Source organism: Miscanthus floridulus, chromosome 3 (assembly GCF_019320115.1).
Source record: "Miscanthus floridulus cultivar M001 chromosome 3, ASM1932011v1, whole genome shotgun sequence".
In the NCBI taxonomy this organism is placed as follows: Eukaryota; Viridiplantae; Streptophyta; class Magnoliopsida; order Poales; family Poaceae; genus Miscanthus; species Miscanthus floridulus.
Window position 1 is genome coordinate 80,942,950 of NC_089582.1, and position 22,368 is coordinate 80,965,317.

The 22,368-nt window shown below is 52.0% G+C and overlaps 1 pseudogene; it reads left to right on the plus strand.

Moving 5' to 3' along the window:
* The first annotated feature begins 10,169 nt into the window (after positions 1 to 10,169).
* Positions 10,170 to 21,640, plus strand: LOC136541820 (G-type lectin S-receptor-like serine/threonine-protein kinase At2g19130; annotated as a pseudogene).
* Positions 21,641 to 22,368: the final 728 nt, after the last annotated feature.

A 22,368-nucleotide genomic window follows, 5' to 3' on the forward strand; every position in this document is an offset into this window, starting at 1 on the left:
CTGCTCCTTTACCTGCAACCAGGCAGATGCCTAGGTCCTTCTAGAGACTGACCCAGGTGGCCCGCTGGCCTTCCCTCGATGGAGATTCTATGGGTTTGGCAGAGGTTTAGGATCGAACGAGAAGGTTGAGATGACCCCGTCTGCTTTGGGGCAGACTGGGCGAGGGCCACATGGGGCTCATCTGTATTTTCTCCCCTGGCTTGGTTTGACACGAGGCAGCCTCGAGCCCTTCGTGGGCCGGCCTTCAAACCTTGGTCGGTCGTTGCTCATGTTGAATGAGGCAACTACCGCTTCATGATGCAACACGGAGCGTTGTGATGCATTTAGCTACATGTGCGATGCCTTAGTTCCCGAGCCCCCGGATGATTCAGGCATGAATCGTTCGGGGGGCATGGGCATATGGAATGAATGCGTATACAGATGCATGAAATGATTATAAAGAAAGAGCAGGGGCCTGAATCATCTGGGGGCATGGGCGTATGGAATGAATGTGTATACGGATGCATGAAATGATTATAAAGAAAGAGCAGGGGTCGATAATGTTACCTTGATGACTCGAGTGACGGGGTTTGAAGAGGTCCAATCGGAAATGTCCAACCGGGACCCATGCTCGTCGTTCATGATGAAGTCAGCATGGCCCACATGGGGCGTCCCTTTGCTCCTTACCTGTCTCTTGGTGTTTTCCTGAGCCGTTTGATCGACTTAGGAAGCCCGATGGTCTCTCCTGGTGGAGATCCCGTTGTTTTGGGTTTTTCCAAGTCCTGCCTAGGAAGGCGAAGAGCTGCCTACGCATTGTGGCGCTTTGGTTCTTGCGCTCGGTGTGCAGTAGTGGTGGGCCAGACCCAGGCCACGTCCTATCTAATCAGGCACCGTTCCGTTGGGCAGGGCGCGTCTCATTGGTCAGGGCACGTCCCATTGTATCCCATCTGCATTAAATGGGGAAGGGAGAGGGTTTTTCGCCCCTGTCGTTTTGCCTTTCCTCGATCGGTGCGCCTTCCCTATTGTTGCGCCCTTTTCCTTAAGTAGGAGAAGGGAGAAGGCTTTCACCTTGTTCCTTCGCCTATTCCTCATCTGCCACCTCTTCTCATCTTCCTTCTTGCCGAGAGCGTTTGAGAGCCATGGTGGTTCCCGGGAGAGAAAAGGGGAGAGTGAGGGAGAGGAGAAAACTCATAGTTTTCACTTGTAAACCCAGAGCAAAATGTCAAGCTAGAGGTTATCCATTGTGAGGGAGTCGGTACTAGAAGCCTTCGTCGTGAAGGGGTTCCTACCACCGAATGAGGTGGCGCACTAGAGGATTCCCAGGAGGGAGGATTTCCCACAACCTTGGCCCGGCAAGGTGGTTTCCTTCCTTGCCTTTCACGAGCGTGGGTTAGGATACCCCGCGCACTGGTTCCTATGCAGGCTCCTCAATGAGTGGGGTTTGGAGCTACAGCACCTTAATCCAATAGGGGTGCTACATATCATCGGCTTCATCACCGTCTGCGAGGCCTTCCTCAGGATGGAGCCGCACACGGACTTCTTTCGGTGGCTGTTCTCTAGGCGAACTTTGTCGATGGGGAATCTGCCCGAGGCTGCGCCGGTGGGGGGCTTCACCCTGCAGAAGAAACCAAGTGTTAGAGGCTCGTATCCCGTGCACATCCCCTATGACTCCAACCGGGGGTGGCACGGGGAGTGGTTCTATATCAGGAACCTGGTGGAGGCATCGTTTCTGGCATTCACTAGTAGAAAAGTTGGTCGTGGGGCCCTTCCCATCAGGAGAAGAAGAAGGTGGAGATCATCGAGGCGGAGCTCTAGAAGCTCGTGCGGCATGGCCTTGATGGGGTGCGGGTGTTCCACACCCTCTACCGCTATCGGGTTGCTCCTTTGCCGGAGAGGGCACGGCCGATGTGGAAGTACAGCAGCCCGACAGACCCCGATCATGTGTCGTCGGAGGAGCTACCGAATGACGAGGTCTAGAGTCGCCTCGATCGGGTGCTGCAGCTAAAGCCCAAAGAGAAGGTTGATGGAAAGCCCGGACCTCTCAACGCCTCAATGGTGTCCAAACTGGTATGCTCCCCTCTCTTTGCTCCATGTTCTTTACCCCTTTGCTTTCCTGCTTTTTTTATTTTGAGTCACCTATTTTGTAGGGACTTGAAGCTTACAAGTCTCGGCCGCACCTTCTAAAGGGGCCGGAGGGCGTGGCTCGGCAGGCCGCCCAGAAGGAGGCGGTGGACGCCAAGAAGAAGAAGAAAGCTGAGGAGGCTCAGCGGAAGTATGAGAAGGAGAAGGAGATTGCCCAGCGCGTGAAGGTCAGGGAAAATAGGAGCGACGTCAAGTTAGAGCTCAAGTCAAACTACCCCATAGAGGTGGGGGATGACATGATTTTCTCCGAGGAGGAGGAAAGTCGGGAGGTCATCGTGATCCTATGGCGTTGTCCGCTGGCGGTGAGCAGGAGGCGGAGAGGCGCGGCGATGTTCCCGTGCTGAGGAAGCGTGCTGCGAGCACGGACGCTGCTGGCAAATAGGAGGCGAAGCGGATGCGGTCACCACGCCATTCGGTGGCATCGCCGGTCTCATCCCCACCTGCCACGGGCACGGCCGAGCAAGCTAGGATGTCAGAGGAGCGGGCTTGCACCCACGCATCACTGGGGTCAACGCCAGCGCGTGACTCACAACGAGAGGATGCCCCACCTACTGCTCCGGTCAGCGTGCCCTGAGCCAAAGGTCGTGGTGACTCATGGGCCAAGCAGGAGCCGGTTGGGTTGACTCTGCCCCAGCTAAAGTGAGGTGGCGCGGGTCACAGCCCAGGAGCGGTCCTCACCCAGCGGGCCCATCAATGTCAGGTCTTGGTTTTTGAGTCGTATCGCTTACATCCCGGTATGTCTTTCTTTGTTTCTTTTTGACCTTGCTGTTGAGTCTTTATGGAGTACGACTGACCTATACTTTTTGATAGTGGCCGGATGCTGACGGGGTTGAGCATCACCCGAACTCCCATGCAGGAGGTTTGGAGACCTTACAGCGCGCCGCGGCAAGCGGCGAGGAGAGCAGGGTGGTGGCGGCGAGTCCTTCCCTTCTGGGGGTGGTTGCTAGTACAACAATAGCGGCGGTGACGGTGCTGGCGGTGATCCCGGTGGTGATGGCGGAGGCTGCGTCGGAGGTGTCCCTCATGGCCCCTCCTCCACTGGCTACGGCAGAAGAGGAGAGGGAGACCAAGCTTCCTGCTTCACCAGGTGGAGGGCTACATGGCTCACCTTCCCAGTCAGCACTGGTGGTGCCAGTGGGAGATGCAGCCAGGACAGAGCCAGAATGCCTGTCGGTGGCCCATGAAACTGAGGTGGTGGAGATCTCCTCCGATGATGAAGCAGACAATGTGGTGGAGCTGCTAGCGCCGTCGTAGGAGCTGGCAGTGGTCTAGTTGAGGGCTAGGCCCTCCAGCAGGCTGGAGGAGACTAACCTGGAGTGGCCCTATCCTAAGGACCCGACCAAGGTTCGTTTCATCCTTCGGAATTCGTAGGAGTGTCAACTCTGGGACATCCTTGGGGGGAGAGGACTCACCATGGAGTCCAATCTTGCCAAGCTGTCGGTAAAGCTTGAGGATGCCTAGGAGCGGGTTAAGTCCGTCCAACAGTTGGTCAAGGTTGACCTACGCCATGCTGTGATGGTGAGTTTCACGCGCTCGTCCCTAACCCCTTGGTCTTTCGTCGGTTGCCTCAACATGCTTGCTTCTCGTTTTTGCAGGGCCTAGAGGAGATGTCATGCTGCAAGTCCTGCTTCCTCCAAATGGAGCACGCCCGGATGGCTAAGCTTGAGCGTCCGCTGGAGTCCACCCGCCGTGAGTCCCAGGACTAGGCGGCGGAGGCGACCGAGGCACGGACGGCGGAGCGGGCGACCACCATCGATCGGGGGCTTGAGGCGGCGAAGGCCCGCTAGGTAGAGACCAAGGTGGAGCTATGGAAGTCCCTAGCGGACACCGAGGCAGCGTTCCAAAGATCCTTGGAGACCCTGGAGTTGGAGCGAAATGCCCTGGAGTCAGAGCAGAATGCCTTGGAGTTGGAGCGGAATGCCCTGGAGTCGGAGCGAAAGGCCTGGTCGGAGACAGACCAGGAAGTGCTCGCGCTTCGGGGCCGAGTGATGGGGACAGAGGAGGTGAACGCCCAGCTGCGCGAGCAAGTGACCCAGCAGGCAGAGGGAATCTCTGTCCTCAAGAATACCTACCTCGGTAAGTACCTTTTCTACTTTCGACATGTTGGTTTCTTCCTTTAGCTTGATTCTAAGCTTGTCATCCTTTTTCTAGAGCTGGGTGGAAAGGTGGAATCATTGGAGTGGGGCCTGGAGACGGCCAAGGCGACATTTGGCCGAAATGCGGAGGCACTGGCCAAGTCCCTTGAAGAGTGATGTGCTCTCGAGGGGGAACTTGGCCAGATCCGCAATGTTGCCCAGCTCATCGTCTCAGAGATCTTCGGGTTGGCGCCAAGTACTAGTGCGCCCGCCATCCGGCTGGCGGAGGTTTCGGGTGAGGTCCGGGCCATCATCACCCAAGGGCTGTTCTACGAAGCATCGGGGGTGTTGACTTCAGTGGCGATTTACCACCCGAACCTAGACTTTGCCACCATCTGCAGTGGGTATGCTGACGGCTATAGCACGAAGGACATCTAGTCGCTCGGGGAGAGCTTGCTGCCACACGCAAGGTTGTTGGCCATGCAAGTCTCCGCGCAGTGGGTGATGGATGCTCGCCATGAGGACATGGTCGGAAGCGTGCGTCAGGAGGACATCGCCCAGCCTGCAGATGGCGTGGAGCCTAGGTCAGAAGTGGACGCCGCCCTGCCTTCAACCAAGCTGAATGTCGTCTAGCCAGGGAGCGAGCAGCCTGTGCCCTCGTCAGTTGAGCCGGTGGTCGATGCCACCGTGGAGCCATAGTACAAGTAGTAGAAATACTTTAGCAATTGTTAGAAGATAATGCCGTTGGGGAGCCCCCTGTGTAAAGCATTTTTGTGTATTTATGAATATAGTAACTTTGTTTTTGTGATGGAACTGCTCCGTTCGGGGAAGCTTGTTCCGTTCGTTCCTTATTTTTACCTTAGCATAACTTTGTTTTTTATTCTCTTCTTTTTCTCACCTACCCGTTCGCACCGTAGGCTGCAACTTTAAGAGCTTGGGCATGGTCCGCAAGGATAAGTCGCTCGTAACCACAGGTAGAGGCGGGGCACAATTGGTCAGAATATTTTAAGCAAAGTTATGTAAGGAAATTGAAGGAATGGACCACCCTTTCATTCGGGAAAAATGTATTTATCATGTGAAAGTAAAAAGAGAGGTGGTAGTGGAGCCCCCCGAGTGACCCGAGCCGAAAGTGTTTGGGTCAGGACGCTTTTATAGGAGCAAACGTTAAGTAAACAATGGTAAGACTGAATTTTAGGGGGAGAAACGACATAGCTGTTTCAAGCGCTGGTGAGAACATTATCGTTGTCGTCCTTCAGTCGGTAGACCGGTCGGATCACCTTGACCTTTAGTCGTCCGGATCCTTGCTCGCTACGCTCCCTTTCTTGGCCACTGCTTCTTCGCCTTTTTCTTCCTTCGGCCCACCGGCCTGTCATAGAAGGTGCTTGAGGAGCTCGCAGCTCTCGTAGAGGTGTTTGACGGGGTAGGCGTGGTTGGTGCACGGGCTCTCCATGAGCACATTGAAGTGGTCCGGAAGGCCCTACTGGGGCTGCTTGCCCATATGACCAGCCGTGGCGACCAACGCGAAGTTAGCCGGTCGGTGGTGATCTTTTCTGTTCTTTTTGCCCCTCTGCACGGAGGGCCCTCGTCCTGATCCTCGCACTTGGCCTTGCCTTTGCCCTGGCCTCTGTTGAAGCGTGTGGGAACAGCGCTTTCGGGATGCATCGGCCAAAGGCTCATGGTCCCAGGCCATCTGGGCTGGGACTCCGGTCGTTCAACCGGCGACCAAGCCTGGGTGTGTTTCACCACTCCTTGCGACGGTCCGGCCAGGGTCTATGTCGCCTGCCATCATTGTCGCTTGATGGACATCATCATCATACCAGGACCAATGTTGGTTGCTGATCATGCTGCGAGCGTCTTGGTTTAGCCCGAGCGGCTCGTGTATAGGCGGTCAGTGCGGAGCGGGTGCCAGGTCAAGCCGGGGCACAGATGTGGCCTCCTGGGCTGCGCTCAACGGCTGTAGCGGTGAGCGGGTGGAGTGATTCATCTAGTGCGTCCCCACTCCCTTGGTGGGGAGAGAGGCCACGAGTCGGTGTCGTGATGCGGAGCTCATCGCCTGTTGAATGGCAGCGGTTTCCACCAGTGCCCGGAGGTTCCGGTGAATCGCCTGTTCCTAGGGGTCATAGCGGCGATGTTCTGGTCAGCCCGAGCGAACAGTGGGGGATCGTTCCCCTCGTCCCTGATGTTGCGCTAGACCTGGGGGGCGTGACCCCAGGCGCCGCTCACTGGTTTATGTGCACGGGGCGCAGTGTGGTGCACCACTGTTGTCGTAGCTCCTTGCCGTGCTCTCTTGTGAGCGCGAGGGTCCCCGCATGAGGGTCTAGAGTGGTGTTAGTCTGCAAGGACTCCGCTACCACCGGTGGCTGTTCCAGAGCGTCTGCCATAGCACACTCCTAGGACGGACGGTGGCTAGGTGCCACGTCACCAATGCTGGAGCCGTCACTCTCAACATCGTCATCTATGAGGTTGAGAAAACAAGTGGGAGCATAGCTCGCCATCCCTATGAATTCATACGTGAGAGGGGGCGGCGCCAGCATCCTTCGGAGCCCCCGGGGGTACGCATCCACGGGGGACGCAAGGCCATAGGGGAACCAGTCGCATGGAGGTCACGGTGGGGACAACGGGGTCCCCCGGATAATTGGCGAAAGATAGTGAATAGCGAGTAAATAACAGCATGTACATTACTCACAGTGGGGTTTGAGTAGAGAGTTTACTCGGAATGAAGTGCAGGCGCCTCATCGTTGAAGTCGTCGTGCGTTCCGGAGCCGATGGAGGGTGCCCCTCCGACGGGCGCTGGAACGAGTGCCTCCTCACGGAGGTGTAGTACGCCGAGCTGGTCGGCGGCGAAGTCTAGGCTTCCGAAGAGGAAGGCCTGGGACGGCTCGAAGACGGGTGGAACCCATGTCCCAACAGGTGGGAGTGCGGGAAACTCAAGTAAGCCAAAGCGAGTCGTATCGCTTGAGCCCGCCATGGCGAAGGCGGCGGAAAAGTGGGTCATCCGATGACCAAAAAGTGTTGAACGTACAGCGTCTTCCCCATGGACGGCGCCAACTGTCGGTGCAGAAAGTGACCAACACGTAAATATTTGTAGTTTTATCATACGTTGTGATCGGAGGTGGCCTAGCACTCAATGACACGGGGTTTATACTGGTTCAGGCAACGTGCCCTACGTCTAGTTTCAGTCGGTCGGTGACTTTATTCCTGAGCCCAAGTGCTCGAAGTTTGCAGTGGGGTTACAAACGAGAAGGAGAAAGATGGGGGTACAAGAGGTCCGGTCGGACTCTGGTCAGAGGGGCCGAGAGTGACGGGAGCTCCGCTAGGTGCTATGTATTCGAGCGTGTGCTCGAGGTTTGAACCTGGTGGTTCTATTGTTGTGTACTAGTGAACTTGATCGATCTGAATCAACTGAACTGTGTTGGAGAGAACGCATCCCCTTTTATAGATGAAGAGGATAATCTTACAAGAGAGAGAGAGAGTACGTATGCTAAGTCTTGTTGTCTACGCCGTCGGGTACAAGATGATTGTAGGCGCCCATAACACTATTAATGTCACTGTTGAATGTCAGATGCATGTGGGAGGTTACGTCGTCTTCCACCGGCATAGCAGATGTCGGTGCCTGCTATACTGTTGATGCCCGGAGGCATCTGAGGTGTTTTACCATGTTCGCTTGATACGATAAGTGCCGGCACCTACAAAACTGTTGATGCCCCAGATGTATGTGGGGGGAGCCTTACCGTGTTTGTCCGGTATGGGAGTTGATGGCGCCCACAACACTGTAAGGGAAATGTCGGCGCCTACAACACTGCTTAGGTTCTGTTATGCCAGGGAGGTCGCAGGGTACTATCCTGTAGGTGTACAGGGTACGGTCCTCGGTATTGCGGTTGACTTCAGTGCCCTGCCTTGCTTTCTCCGTCTATTTCCTGGTCCTTACCGAGTGGGCGTCCCTGGTCGGTTGGTCCCAGTCGGCTCTGATTTGCGCCAATCAGAGAGGAGTTGTAAGCAGGGGTTCGGCGCATCCCCGGTCGGAGAAGCGGGTCAGAGCCGGAAGTGGTGTTTGGCCAGGACTTCCGGTCGAAGAGGCCATCCGGAGGCGGGCTGGAGACCGAAGGGAGCGCTCCGGTCAGAGAGGCGGGCTAGAGTCGGAAGCGGGCGCCGTTCCTCCTCGGCCAGGCCTTTCGGTCGGCGATCGGATCGCTCTTCTGACCTATCGTTCAGGTACTTGGGCCGGCCCAAGAGTTTGTGCGTTGTTCGCAACATTATCTGCTGGGCCGAGCCTTTTGCTGGGAAGCCGGTCCATGAGGGACCTCGGGTTTTTGAACCCGACATTATCTCTCCGGATTATTTTTAGTGGTCATCAGACTGTCTACAGAAATGTTCATGCATGTGTAATCTTGTTTCGACATATGCTGTACATCATGTGTATACATTATATGAATTTTCTCAAGTGTAAAATATGCAAAACCAAAACCAGGTGTAACTACCACTACCATGGCACACTAGTACAGGACATTTATAGAGGCAGAGGGCCATTTATGGAGGCAGGCAGGCGGTGTAACGCTCTGCAAATCAGTCCACCTATGTAAACAAAAAATAAATTTCAAAAAACAAAAAATGTACTTTTAAGACTTAAAACCACAACCTCTAATCTTAAGTATTCACTCCCTGCCACTACACTGCACATTACCTTATGAAATTGAAAGATGCTATTTTCATATTAACTTTAAGAATTTTGTATTGAATATTTCAGCCCTTAAATGATTTCAAATGAAAAAAGTGTCAACTACAAACTTTTAGATGTCATCAGGATCTACAATTTTTGTATAGGGGTGTCTCCATCCGAAATAGTTTGAAAATTTCAAATTTTTGATCTCAAAATATGAGAATTTTGAAACAAACTTTTGGCACTCAAAATGTTTTTAAATAAAAGACTTGTCAACCAAAATATTATAGATTGCATTGACAACTATAACTTTGGTATAGATGACGTCAACATACGAAATCATTTGAATATTCAAGATTTTAAAATTTGAAACTTAGAACATAAAATGAATATATTTAGGTCTCTATGACTTCAAACTTAAAAAGTGTTAAGTACAAAGTTGTAGATTGTATTTAGAACTACAACTTTATATTGATCATGTCAACATTTGAGGTTGTTTAAAAATTCTAAATCTTAAATTTTAAAATCTAAGAATTTAAATGAATTTCGAACTCTGCATGTTCCTAATAAAAAACCTATCAACTATAAAGTTGTAGATCGCGTGGAGCCATGCAATTTCTGTATGAAGTATATCTTCATCTGAGTTCATCTTCAAAAATTATGAATTTTTCTAGACAACTATTCTTCGAGACAGACCCCCTTAAACATGCGTCTCGATTAATAGCTATTTTCAGAGGCGAACATTTTAAGAAGGCCGCCTCTCTTATAATCAATTAATAGAGACGGTCTTCTTACGATGTTCATATCTGTAAATGATTAGTAGAGACAGGGCATTTGAGGACGTTCGTCTCTGTAAATAATTGATTAACAATGGCGGTCTCTTCGCCTCTATAGATGATTAACAGAGACATGCCATTTGTCTGAGATCCACTTAACCATTTGCAGAGATGGCTCATAAATATACCAGCCTCTGCTAATTAGGGTCCTGTGTCTTAAAATGTTTTTTTTTCATTGGTGGGATGTGCAAAAAATGTAGCGAAGAGCTTCAATAGAATGCATGGTTGACCAAGTAAACGCCTATGGTACAAGCTGCATTACTGAGAAATTCAAAGCTGTGGGGCTCGCCATCATGTCCAGTGCTGTATTTTTCGTGAACAGCGCTGGATCTGGATGAACTTGACGGACGCCTTGACTTGACCCGTATGCAACGCTAGTTGCCTGCAGGTCTCGTCTTCTATGCGTCCTTCTCTAAATAACAAAGAGAGCAGAGGTGGAGCGCAAGCACACATAGACATAGTTATATATACAGAGCAGCCATGCCTACCATCCACACGTTCCTCCGCGGCCTCCTCATCCTTACACTGCATCTGCATGCTATTCCTCCTGGTACTGGTGCAGCTGCAAGAGACGACGACAACACTCTGATGCCAGGCCAGGCGTTCACCATGGGCAACAAGCTCGTCTCCAGCAACGGCAAATTTCTTTCCTGACGGCCGACACCATCAGGGAAAGTGGCTAATACCGTCAGGGAAAGTGATCCGTGACGGTAACCGTCAGGGATAAGCCGTCAAGAATGAACTGACAGGGAAAGTCCACTTTCCCTGACGGAAATCCGTCAGAGATTGATTCCTGACGGTTAGAGCCGTCAGGGAAGATCTTTGGTGTCAGTTTTTCATCTGCCGTCACAGAAACTTCCCCCGTCGGTCACCTACCATCAGGCAAAATCCAAATCTTTCCTGTCGTCTCGAAACCGTCAGGGAAAATCTAAATCTTTCCCGTCGGCTACAACCCGTCAGGAGACGAACGTAGGATCTTCCCTGTCGGTTGCCAACCGTCAGGGCTCCATAAACCATCATTTAACCATTCAAATCAGTGATTCATAGCTCATTTAATCATGCATCCTATATGTCACACTAGGTAGTCTTGGTACATATAATCAAATACTCATCATTTAATCATGCATCCACACAAGCGGTAAATATTACACTCAGTAGTCTTGGTACATATAACCATATCTTAACATTGTACATAGATCAGATAGTACAATGTTCAACAGATCAATCTTAAGCTACATTCTAGTTGTCTTGCAAAATAAACTTAGAAGAGCGAAGCTGCAGTGCTACATATGTAAGAAATAGAAGTCAAGTAACTATCCTAACAGGCCCTGTGATGGCAATGCAGCAGCTACTGCACATGTCCGGTCCCTCTCTACAATCAAAACAAGATATATAGAACCATTCATGAGATCATCATATGTCATGGATGTAGCCATGAGATTATACTCACAGCAAGTGTAAGTAGAATCTTCTAATTGCAGTTCAGATACAAATAGAGCACTAAAACACTAAAGCTTACGTGCACTTTGTGCAGTGTAGTTTGAAATGCTAAAATAGTCTTGTAGTGTTGTCTGAAACACTAGAACAGTCCTAATAAAACATGTATCTAGCTTTGTGTTACAGAGGTATGGGAAGACCTGGGACAGATAGAAGCAGGGAAGATGGCAAGTGAATGAAACTCACTAGCTTTGTGTATGCTTTATTATCAATTAAATTCAGGACTGCCCTTGAGTATATTATTCCACTAGTGATGCAAGGACAGAAAATCTATATGAATCATAGAACAGCCAAATCTTTTTTTTGGATAACACTACAGTCAGATCTTGTGTTTGCATAAGCGTCAGATCCTAAACAGGTCAACTAAGAGCAAAAATAATGTGAGCCGGTAATCTTACCATGTTTACTTTCTTCTTCCTTAAGCATGACAGGCAGTATCTCCATTTGTTTTTTATTGTCAGCAATGACCTGCAAAAAATTTGTATCAACATGATGAATGCTTCTTGGACCTTTATAATTGCAAACAGACTAAATCTTGGAAATCGATCATCTCAAGTAATGTCCTCTGTGAGTGAATAGATAATACTGTCAATGTTTTTGGAAATCATTCTTTTCTAAGTGGACATACTAAATCTTGGAAATTATTCGGTCAATGTTAATATGTCATTCAGATCCAAACCTGCAGCAAAGTCACTATATATGGCATTCAGTACAAATCTGAGGTTGACAGTTGGAGCTCAAATAAATATAAGCATGTGAAAATAATAAACTATAGGCATATGCATGCTTCTATTAAGTGAGGAAAGGTAATGTAGGCATATGATAGTTGATAAACATTTTTTACCTAATCTAGTTGAAAAGTGTCTTGTCCTACAGAACAGTTTGATCTTTTTCACCTGCAAGAAGTAGTTGCCAAATCCAAATTGACAAAAGTGCAAGCAAATGTTAACACAAATTATTAACCTATATCTAGGTAATAAGGCACAGCTCATTGAGGACAAATGGACTGCATGTCTGTACAGCAAATCAGTGAAAATGCAGCTGCCCAATACAAATTCAGTGCCTATTGTTCAAATTCAGTGTTCTAGCACCTCTATAGATGGGTAAATAAATTTCCTAAAACAATATAAATTACCTAAAACAATATAAATTCAGGGTTCTAGCACCTCTGCAGAGTCGTTTATTTGCAAACAAACATTTTAATAAGTCAAATCATAATATTCAGTGTCTATTGCTCAGTGCTCTAGCACTCTGTAGAAGGGCCATCTAAAAAATTCAGTGCTGAAGCCGGATCTATGCATAACTAGATCTTTCAGTTTGCAATGATGCACCCAACCTGCAAAGAAAAGGTCAAAACATCATTGGGTAGAGACGTTGTGGTGAGCAATGCAAAATCATGGAGCCCTTGTATATGCTTTATAAATTAAATATCTGGAATGCCCTTGTATACTTTATCAAACACAGAGCATTCAGATCCTGGTGCCCTGGTGACATGCGAGCGAGCTAGAATAGGGAGGGGAAAAGGGGAAGAAGATTGCGCAACTGGGAGGATGGCTGCCGGCCTGGCGCCCTGGCCGTGGTGCATACGTTTGTGAAGTTGTGATTAGATCACATCGAAATACAGATTGCCAAATAGAATAATCTAGGGTTTGTCCGGTGCTTGGCTTCGCACAGTAGGAAGGCCGGAGAAAGGGTGCTTACCTTAAACAATAACCATATCGCCAGGGGAGCTCGTGCTAAGGGGGATCTCGTACTCCCGATCTCGTGTCGCTGCTTGGGGGAGCTCGCACTGCTGCCGGGGATCTCGCGCCGCCGCTTGGGGGATCTCGTGCCACCGCTTGGGGGAGCTGATGCCGTCGGCGCTGGGGGTGCTCATAGGTGCCCGGCGCTGGGGGACTCGGGTGGCCCAAGCACTGCCGCCGTTGCTGGATCTCAAACGCCGCCTCAAGGGGCTTGGGGCCCTTGCATCCGCCCAAGTGCCGTCGAGGCATGGCACGAGGCCGTGGAGGATAGAGAGAAGCAGCAGCATGTTGACGCCGTGCCCGTGCCGTTGTCGGTTGTCGGTGCGGTCCTCGGAGGTGCCGCGACACCATGGCCCTGAGAAGGAACGACAGGGAGAAGCTATGAGAAGAGAGAGGGAACCTCGACTCAGCTTATCACAGGGACGCCTAATGGTGGCGGCCTTACCTGCGCTTGGCCGTGCTCCGCCGCCGGCTGTCGAGATCTGAGAGGGAGAGAGAGAAAGGGAAGGGGAATGGGGAGACGAATCTGGGAGGTGAGCAGTTGACAGGATAAGGATGGGGAGATTTTTTCTGGCCTCGCGGGCTACATGCGCCTCCCACCTGCGCGACCCCGCGCCCTTCTTTTCGCTCACTCTCTCTTACGCGTGGGCCATGCCCAGGATTGGAGCGCGCCAATCTTGCATTTCGGGGGCGCCGGTTTGGTTCTGGGGTCCACAGGGCATCCCTGACAGTACAACCTTCTTCCGTCTCGGGTTGCTGTGCACGCGAGGGAAGGTCTAGCGTCCGTGACGGGAGGTTCAGAGCCGAGGGGAGTGCTCCGCACCGTGGGGAAAAAACTGGTCTGGGGTAGCCCAGACCCGGCAACATGAAGAAGCCGTCGTCTACCTCTCCCGGTTGGTACCTTGGCATATGGTTCAACAAGATCCCTCTCGTCACTCCCGTCTGGGTCGCCAACCGGGAGAGGCCAATCTTGGAGCCCTATCTAAGTGCAACGCAGCTCCAGATCTCAGTAGATGGCAACCTGTTTGTCATCGTCTCAAACAACGCCACCACCACACAAACACAATCCGTCGTCATCTGGTCCACCCACATAGCAAAAGCCAACAACACGGCAACCTGCAGAGCCATCCTCAAGAACAGTGGAAACCTTGTCATAGAATCATTAGAAAACCCCTCGTCCAATGCCACGGCGATGGTGTGGCTGTGGCAGAGCTTCGACTACCCAACCAACGTGTTGCTCCCCCACGCCAAGATTGGCTGGAACAAGGTCACTGGCCTCAACCGTGTGGGCATCTCATGGAAGAGCCAGATAGACCCAGGCCTCGGCTCCTTCCGCGTTGGGCTGGAGACCAACGCCACCACCAGGAATAACGTCACCATCAGGCGCCGGATCTACCCCTACAAGACCTACTAGTGGTGGTCGCCGGACGCGGCAGGAGGGATGAAGATCCCGGCGCTCAGGGCGCTGCTACACATGAACCCGCAGGCCAGTGGGCTGGTCGTCCCGGAGTACGTCGACAACAGCGAGGAGGAGTACTACATGTACATCTCGCCGGACGAGTCCTCCTCCACCTTCTTCTCCATCGACACGAATGGCTAGGTGAAGATGAACGTGTGGTCACACGCCAACCAGTCATGGTACAGCATCTACGTCTAGCCCGTGGACCCCTGCAGTCCCTACGCCACCTGCGGACCCTTCACCGTCTGCACGGGGAGCTCACGCCCGCCCTACGAGTGCATGGAGAGCTTCTCCCGGACGTCACCCCAGGACTGGGACCTCGGTGATCGGACATGAGGGTGCTCCAGAAACACTACCTTGGACTGCAGTGGTGCCAACACCGGCAGCAGCAGTTCGACGGACGTGTTCCGCCCCATAGCTCGTGTCACGTTGCCCTATGGCCCCCAAAGCAGCCTGCATACTATGACCAGGAGCGAATGCCTGCAAGTCTGCCTTAGCAACTGCTCCTGCACTGCTTACTCCTACCAAGGCACCAAATGCTATGTCTGGCACGGCAAGTTGTTCAGTGTGAACTAGGATGATGGCATCAAGATCAGCTCTGAAGATTCAGTCTACATCGGCCTCGCCGCCAGAGATTTTTCAAGCTTGACCCGAGCCGGTATGACAAGAAAACAACTACCCATTGGAGCCATTACTGCTGCAAGCGTAATCGGTTCTGGGGTGCTGCTAATCGTCATACTGATGATCTCAAGGAAGAAGAGGTTCAAGTACTGGTGTGGTGTGTCATCACCGGCGCCAAGCAGTCAAGCTAGTGTTGGAGTTGCTGTCTTCAGCTACGCCGATTTAGGTCGTGCTACAAGGAATTTCTCAGAGAAGCTGGGAGCAGGAGGCTTTCGTTCCGTATACAAGGGAGTAATAAGTGGCCTCTCTACCATAGAGGTGACAAGGCTTGACGGTGTCCGCTAGGGAGAGAAGCAATTCAGGGTAGAGGTGAGTGCACTTGGACTCATCCAACACATCAATCTGGTCAAATTGGTTGTTTTCTGCTGTCAAGGTGATAAGAGGCTGCTTGTGTATGAACATATGTGCGATGGTTCTCTTGATTCCTGTTAAGTAATCAGCTGCTTCCCTGTATGAACGCGCGGTAGGGATAGGCGCCGAAAGGTTCCCTGCTGTTGCACTGTGGCTGCTGCAGAGGCAAGCACCAAAAGACTCCCATAGCGCACTGTAGCCACAGCAGGGGCAGATGCCAAAGTCAGCCCTACTGTCACATCTAGTCATTGTAACAACATGGCAGCCTGACATATCTGTGTACTAGGATTAGATGGGTAGAGTTGTATATATAGCTTCCCACTGCAACTCAGTAAAGAGAGCGAGTTCAGTTTTGCCATCTCCTCTGCAGAGTTCCGGCCAACGCTGGTGCTTGTATTGTGTGTGTGCTCTGTTCTCCCTCTCTTCGTCTACCTCTAGCCATAGTGTGTGGTCGGCAACGTAGGTGAGTGGTCGGCTCACCCGTTCCGAAGATCCAGGGGCCAACAAGTGGTATCGGAGCCATACAAGCGTCGTCGTCGGACTAACCGTTGACGATGACGGACGGTTTGGAGATGGATGACAGCAGCGGCGTTGCTGTGGCTGTCCAACCATGATAGAAGGTCGTCGTGTGCATAGTGCGGGAGGTCAGCGGCACCAGTTGGCCGACGCTAACTCACACAAACTATGGCGAGTGGTCGGTGACCATGAAGGTCAAGCTTAGAGCCTGACAGCTCTGGAATGCTATTGACAAGAGCACCGACAACAAAGAAGACGACATATCAACATTGGAGGCTATCCTCATTGCTGTGCCAGCGAAGTACAAGGAGCCGTTGGTGGCAAAGAGCTCTACTAAGGAGACGTGGGAGACCATTGCGGCGATGCGCGTCGGTTCCGACCACGCAAAGAAGGCGACGGCCTAGTTGCTAAAGCAGGAGTATGCCAACCTCAAGTTCAAGGATGCTGAATCGGTGGAGGACTTCTCCCTCTGCCTACAGATGCTCATCAGCAAGCTGAGGAGCCACGGTGTCACCATCGATGAAGAAGATGCAGTCTCCATGTACCTCCACTCCATGCCGATGAAGTACATCCAGATCGCTCTTTCTATAGAGACGATGCTGGACTTATCCACCCTCACCATTGAGGATGTGACAGGTCGTCTACGTGCGGTGGATGAGCGCATGGAGCAGGCCACAGTGACAACGAATAGTGGCAAGCTGCTGCTGACAGAGGAGGAGTAGGCTGCCCGAACGAACTCCGAAGAAGCTTTCTCCAACCGCGGTGGCGATGGCAAGCGCCGCGGCAAGGCTTCTTCGGAGAAGAAGAAGAAGAAGAAGAAGGTCAACACCAACGCCTGTCGGCGCTACAGGAAGACAGGCCATTGGACAAAGGAGTACCCAAATCGCAAGCAGGGGAAGAAGACTGAGGCTCATCTGGCGTAGGCTGATGATGATGATGATGAGGCTACTCTTCTGATGGCGACGTTCTACGCACTGCATGACATTGAGACCAAGAAGAGGGGAGAGGTGATGGCGGTGAGAGGGCCTAGCAAGGCTCTGAAGGATGTCCACCTCAACAAACCGCGCGCCCAAGTCCACCTCGAACGTGTGGGTGGCGAGCAGGAGCAACGGTGGTACCTGGACTCCGGCGCCAGCAACTACATGATGGGCTCTAAGGCAGCCTTCTCCGAGCTCGACGATGACATGACCGGTACGGTGAAGTTCGGTGACGGCTCAAGGGTAGCGATCTGAGGGCGTGGCACCATCATCTTTAGGTGCTAGAAAGGCGAGCACCGCACGCTAACAGATGTATATTACATCCCGTAGCTGCGTTCAAGCATCGTCAGCATTGGCTAGCTGGATGAGTGCGGTAGCAAGGTACTGATCAAGGACGGCGTCCTCAGGATCAGGGACCGAGAGCAGCGCCTTCTTGCCAAGGTGAAAAGTTCCTGGAACCGGCTATACCTGTTCGACTTGAAGGTGGAGCAGCCAGTGTGCCTGGCAGCATGGCACACCGAGGAGCCATGGTTGTGGCATGCCCGGTTTGGCCATCTCAGCTTCAACGTGCTCGATCGGCTAGAGAAGATGGTCCAAGGGCTGCCCCCACATTAAGCATGGAGGCGAGCTATGTGACAACTGCCTGGCTAGGAAGCAAAGGAGGCTACCGTTCCTAAAGGCGGCCAAGTATCACGCGGTGAACGCTCTCGAGCTCGTCCACGGCGATCTCTGCGGACCAATCACGCCAGCCACAAACGGTGGTCGGCAGTACTTCCTCCTGCTCGTGGATGATTATAGTCACTATATGTGGCTATAACTCCTAACGAGCAAGGACGAGGCGGTGGAGGTGATCAAGAAGTTCAAGGCACGCGAGGAGGCGAAGAGCGGCAAGAAGCTGCGCGTGCTGCGGACTCATCGGGGCGATGAATTCACTTCGGTGGAGTTCGCTGTGTACTGCATGAATTAGGGTGTGGTGCGACACCACACTACGCCGTACTCGCCACAGCAGAATGGTGTGGTGGAGCAGCAGAACCAGACGGTGGTCGGCATGGTTCGATCCATGATGAAGGCCAAGAGCATGCCGGCAAGGTTCTAGGGTGAGGCGGTGACCACGACGGTGTTCATCCTCAACCACACGCCCACCAAGGCCCTGAAGGGCAAAACACTACTCGAGGCTTGGCATGGATGCAAGCCAAATATGTCCTTCCTCAGGACATTTGGCTACGTCGGCCATGTGAGGAACACCAAGTCTCACCTCGGCAAGCTCAAAGACAAGAGCACACCGATGGTGCTCCTAGGCTACACGGAAGGTACCAAGGCGTACCGACTCTATGACCCATGTGGAGGTAAGGTGCTTGTCTCATGCAACGTCGTGTTCAACGAGAAGGCGGCCTAGGACTGGGACAGTCCAGGCATGGGGAAAGCTGGCGGCTTCACCAGCACCTTCGTCGTCGAACACTTGGTCATCCATGGTGGTGGAGATGCTGGAGAGGAGGTGTCGACCACTCCAGCAACAGAGTCGAGCACTCCTAGGGCGGTGCCGAGCACTTTGGGATGGGTGTCGAGCACTTTAGGAGTGGTGCCGAGCGGTCCTGTAGTGGGGCAGACCACTCTAGGACGGGTGCCGAGTGCTCCTGTAGCGGAGCCATAAAGTCTTGCAGTGGTGCCGACCACTCCAAGACTGGTGCCGAGCACTCCTGCAGTGATGTCGACCACTCTAGGAGTGGTGACGAGCAGTCCAGGAGTAGTCCCGAACACTACAGCTGGGGTGCCAAGCACTCTAGGTGATGTGTTGATCACTCCAGCGGAACAGGGAACTCCATCGACGCCGATTGAGTTCGCCTCACCTCCAAGCGACATCACTGAGTTTGTGGATGCCTTCCACGACGGTTAGGAGGTGCGGTTCCGCAGGTTGGACGACATCATCGGCGGCATAGGATCCTTAGGGCTGGCTGGTTGGCTGCTCAATGACCCAGAGCTACTTCTTATCAGTGCAGAGGAACCGCCCACGTTCACGCTGGCCGAGCGTGATACAAATTTGCGACGGGCGATGCTGGAGGAGATGAAGGCGATCGAGAAAAATGAGACTTAAGAGCTCATCGATCCACCTCCAAGATGTCGTCCGATCGCCCCTAGCGGGATGAGCGCAGCGCCATTATCAAGCACAAGGAGCGCCTTGTCGCTCGAGGCTTTGTCCAGTGCGCATGGAAGTCTTTGTGCCGGTAGCGCGCATGGAGTCTGTCCGACTGCTTCTGGCTTTGGCAGCAGTGAAGGACTGGCGTGTCCATCATCTAGACGTAAAATCGGCCTTCCTTAATGGTGAGCTGGCGAAGACGGTCTTCATCAGACAACCTTTGGGTTTTGCTATCAAGGGAGCAAAGCACAGGGTGCTCCGACTGCGCAAGGCGCTCTACAAGCTGCGGCAGGCCCCGCGAGCGTGGAACGCCAAGCTTGATGCCAGGCTGGGCGAGCTTGGGTTCACGCAGTGCGTAACCGAGCACGTGCTCTACACGTGGCTATGGGGGAAGGAGCAGCTCATCGTCGACATGTATGTGGATGACTTGATCGTCACCGGCACGCGTGTAGAGAACATCGATAGCTTCAAGCGCGAGATGGCAGCTCGTTTTCGAATGAGCGATCTCAGCGTGCTCTCCTACTACCTCGGCATCGAGGTGAGACAGGGGAAGGAGGCGCTCACGCTTGGTCAGAGCGCGTACACCTCAAAGCTATTGGAGCGGAGCGGCATGGATGAGTGCAAGCCGTGCGTGACTCCAATAGAGGAGCGACTGAAGCTGACGAAGGCCAGTACCACGGTGAAGGTAGATGCAACAATCTACCGGAGCATCATCGGCGGTCTACGCTACCTAGTCCACACGAGGTCGGACATTGCGTTCATCATGGGCTACGTCAGCCTCTTCATGGAGGATCCCCAAGAAGATCACTGGGCTGTAGTAAAGCGGCTGCTGCGCTACGTCAAGGGGATAGTGGATCATGGGATCGTCTTCCCCAAGACGGGCGAAAGTGGGTTGTAGCTCACTGTGTTCAGCGATGCAGACATGGCTAGGGACATCGACGGACGGTGGAGCACCTCTGGCGTGCTCGTCTTCCCCGGATCGGCTCCAATCTCATGGTTGTCGCTGAAACAGAAGGTGATGGTGCTGTCCACGTGCGAGGCAGAGTACGTGGCGGCGGTCATAGCGGCGTGCCAAGCTATATGGCTGCGCCGGCTGCTGGGCGAGCTGGCCGGTGTGGAAGCTCATCCACCAGTACTGATGGTAGACAACCAGCCCGCCATCGCCCTCGCGAAGAATCCAATTCTCTATGACCGAAGCAAGCACATCGACGTCAAGTTCCACTTTCTTAGGGATTGTGTCAATAGAGGGCAAATCGTCATCGAGTTCGTCGAAACTGGTCGGCAACTCGTGGACGTTCTCACCAAGCCACTCGACTGTCTTCGGTTCACGGAGTTGAAGAAGATTGGCATGGTGGAGGTTCGAGGGGTTAGCAGCAGAATTAGGGGAAGAATTGTTAAGTAATCTGCTGCTTCCATGTATGAACACGTGGCAGGGACAGGCGCCGAAAAGCTCCCCTGCCGCACTGTAGCCACAGCAGGGGCAGGCGCCAAAGTCAGTCCTGCTGTCATATCTAGTCACTGTAGCAATATGGCAGCCTGACATGTCTGTGTACTAAGATTAGATGGGTAGAGTTGTATATATAGATTCCCACTGCAACTCAGTAAAGAGAGCGAGTTCAGTTTTGCCATCTCCTCTGCAGAACTCCGGCCAACGCTGATACTTGTGCTGTGTGTGTGCGCTATGTTCTCTCTCCCTTTTTATATCTCTAGCCATAGTGTGTGGTCGGCAACGTAGGTGAATGATCAGCTCACCCATTTCAAAGATCCAGGGGCCAACAATTCCCATCTCTTCCGAAGGAATGGTGCTGCGGCTGTCCTAGACTGGAGCACCAGACATCAGATAGCTATTGGGTTGCTAGAGGATTGTCCTACCTGCATCAGAGTTGTCGGGAATGCATCGTACATTGTGACATTAGAAAACATACTTCTCGATGAATCCTTTGTACCTAAAATTGCAGACTTTGGGTTGGCGTCGGTCATAGGTAGGGATTTTAGCCGGATTCTAACTACATTCAACCTGTTCGTTTGGCTGTGGTTTGTCGTAAATGATCGTAAATTTCTAGCCGGAACAGTATTTTTCTCTTACACAAATCAGTCAGCAGTACTTCTTCACGAACTAGCAACAATACGAACCAGCCAACCGAACAGGCTGATTTAAAGGAACTATGGGGTATCTTACCCCTGAGTGGCTCAGCGGGGTTCCTATCACGTCAAAAGTTGATGTTTATAGCTTTGGCACGGTACCGATGGAAATCATATCAGGAAGAAGGAATGCATCTGTGGTATCCAACACTACCAGCATGGACCATGTTTCTTATTTCCCTGTGCGTGCCATGAGCCAGCTTCATGAGGGAGATATGCAGAGCTTGGTGGATCCAAATTTACATGGAGACTTCAGCTTGGAGGAGGCTGAGAAGCATGCTGGTCTATCCAGGACAATGAGTCTGACCGGCCAACAATGGGTGAAGTAGTTCGAGTTCTTGAGGGTCTACAGGACCTTGATATTCCTCCCATGCCAAGACTGCTTGCGGCTATTACAGAATGCTCCAGTGTGGCTGCAATGTAATAATTCTAAATAGTTCTAAAGTTGAAGCTACTTTATTTATTTCAGCAAATTATGAAGTCCTGGTGTGGAGCCTGTGACTGCCCAAAATATTAAATAAATAATTTCTTTCTTGCACCTTGGAATTTTTTGATCTTTTACGGGATATTCAAGACATTAATTTAATGCATAAACTAAAATATTAATATATAGCTCAACAAGGCACAAATATGCCAACTAAGTGCCAAACACTAATGGTTATCTGAACTAACGAGATCTCTATTTACAATTTCCATTACAAAAGTAACTCCTTGATATATCGTCTAGTGAGTTGGGAGTGCATCCAAAGTGCATTTACATCGTGTTTAGTGGCACTTGCGATCATGTTGGCTGCAGATTCTCTTATTATTCTTGGTGGTTGCCGCCACCTAGATGGCTTGGAGCAGCGGTGATCGTTGAGCGGAGAGTGGTGATTGTTTCCAGCTCTGATCGGTGATTTGTGAGGGGTTCTTGTACCTATTCCCCGTGGAAGCCACGATAGCTAACTCTAAGTAAATTGCGCGTGACTTGTGTACCTTTATTTGTGGTTGTTTCTTACGGCGTTACAGCGTCCTTGCGTAGGGCTAGGCGTCTAATGCCTATTAGCGTCTAGGATTGGGGGTGGGTTTTTTTTCAAGTGACAAAAAGATTGGGAGGTGGATTTGCGAGTCGTTGGAGATGAGTTTTTTTAGGGGGAAAAACTTCCTCGTCTGTCCCACGTCCAAAGCACAGGTCTGTGAC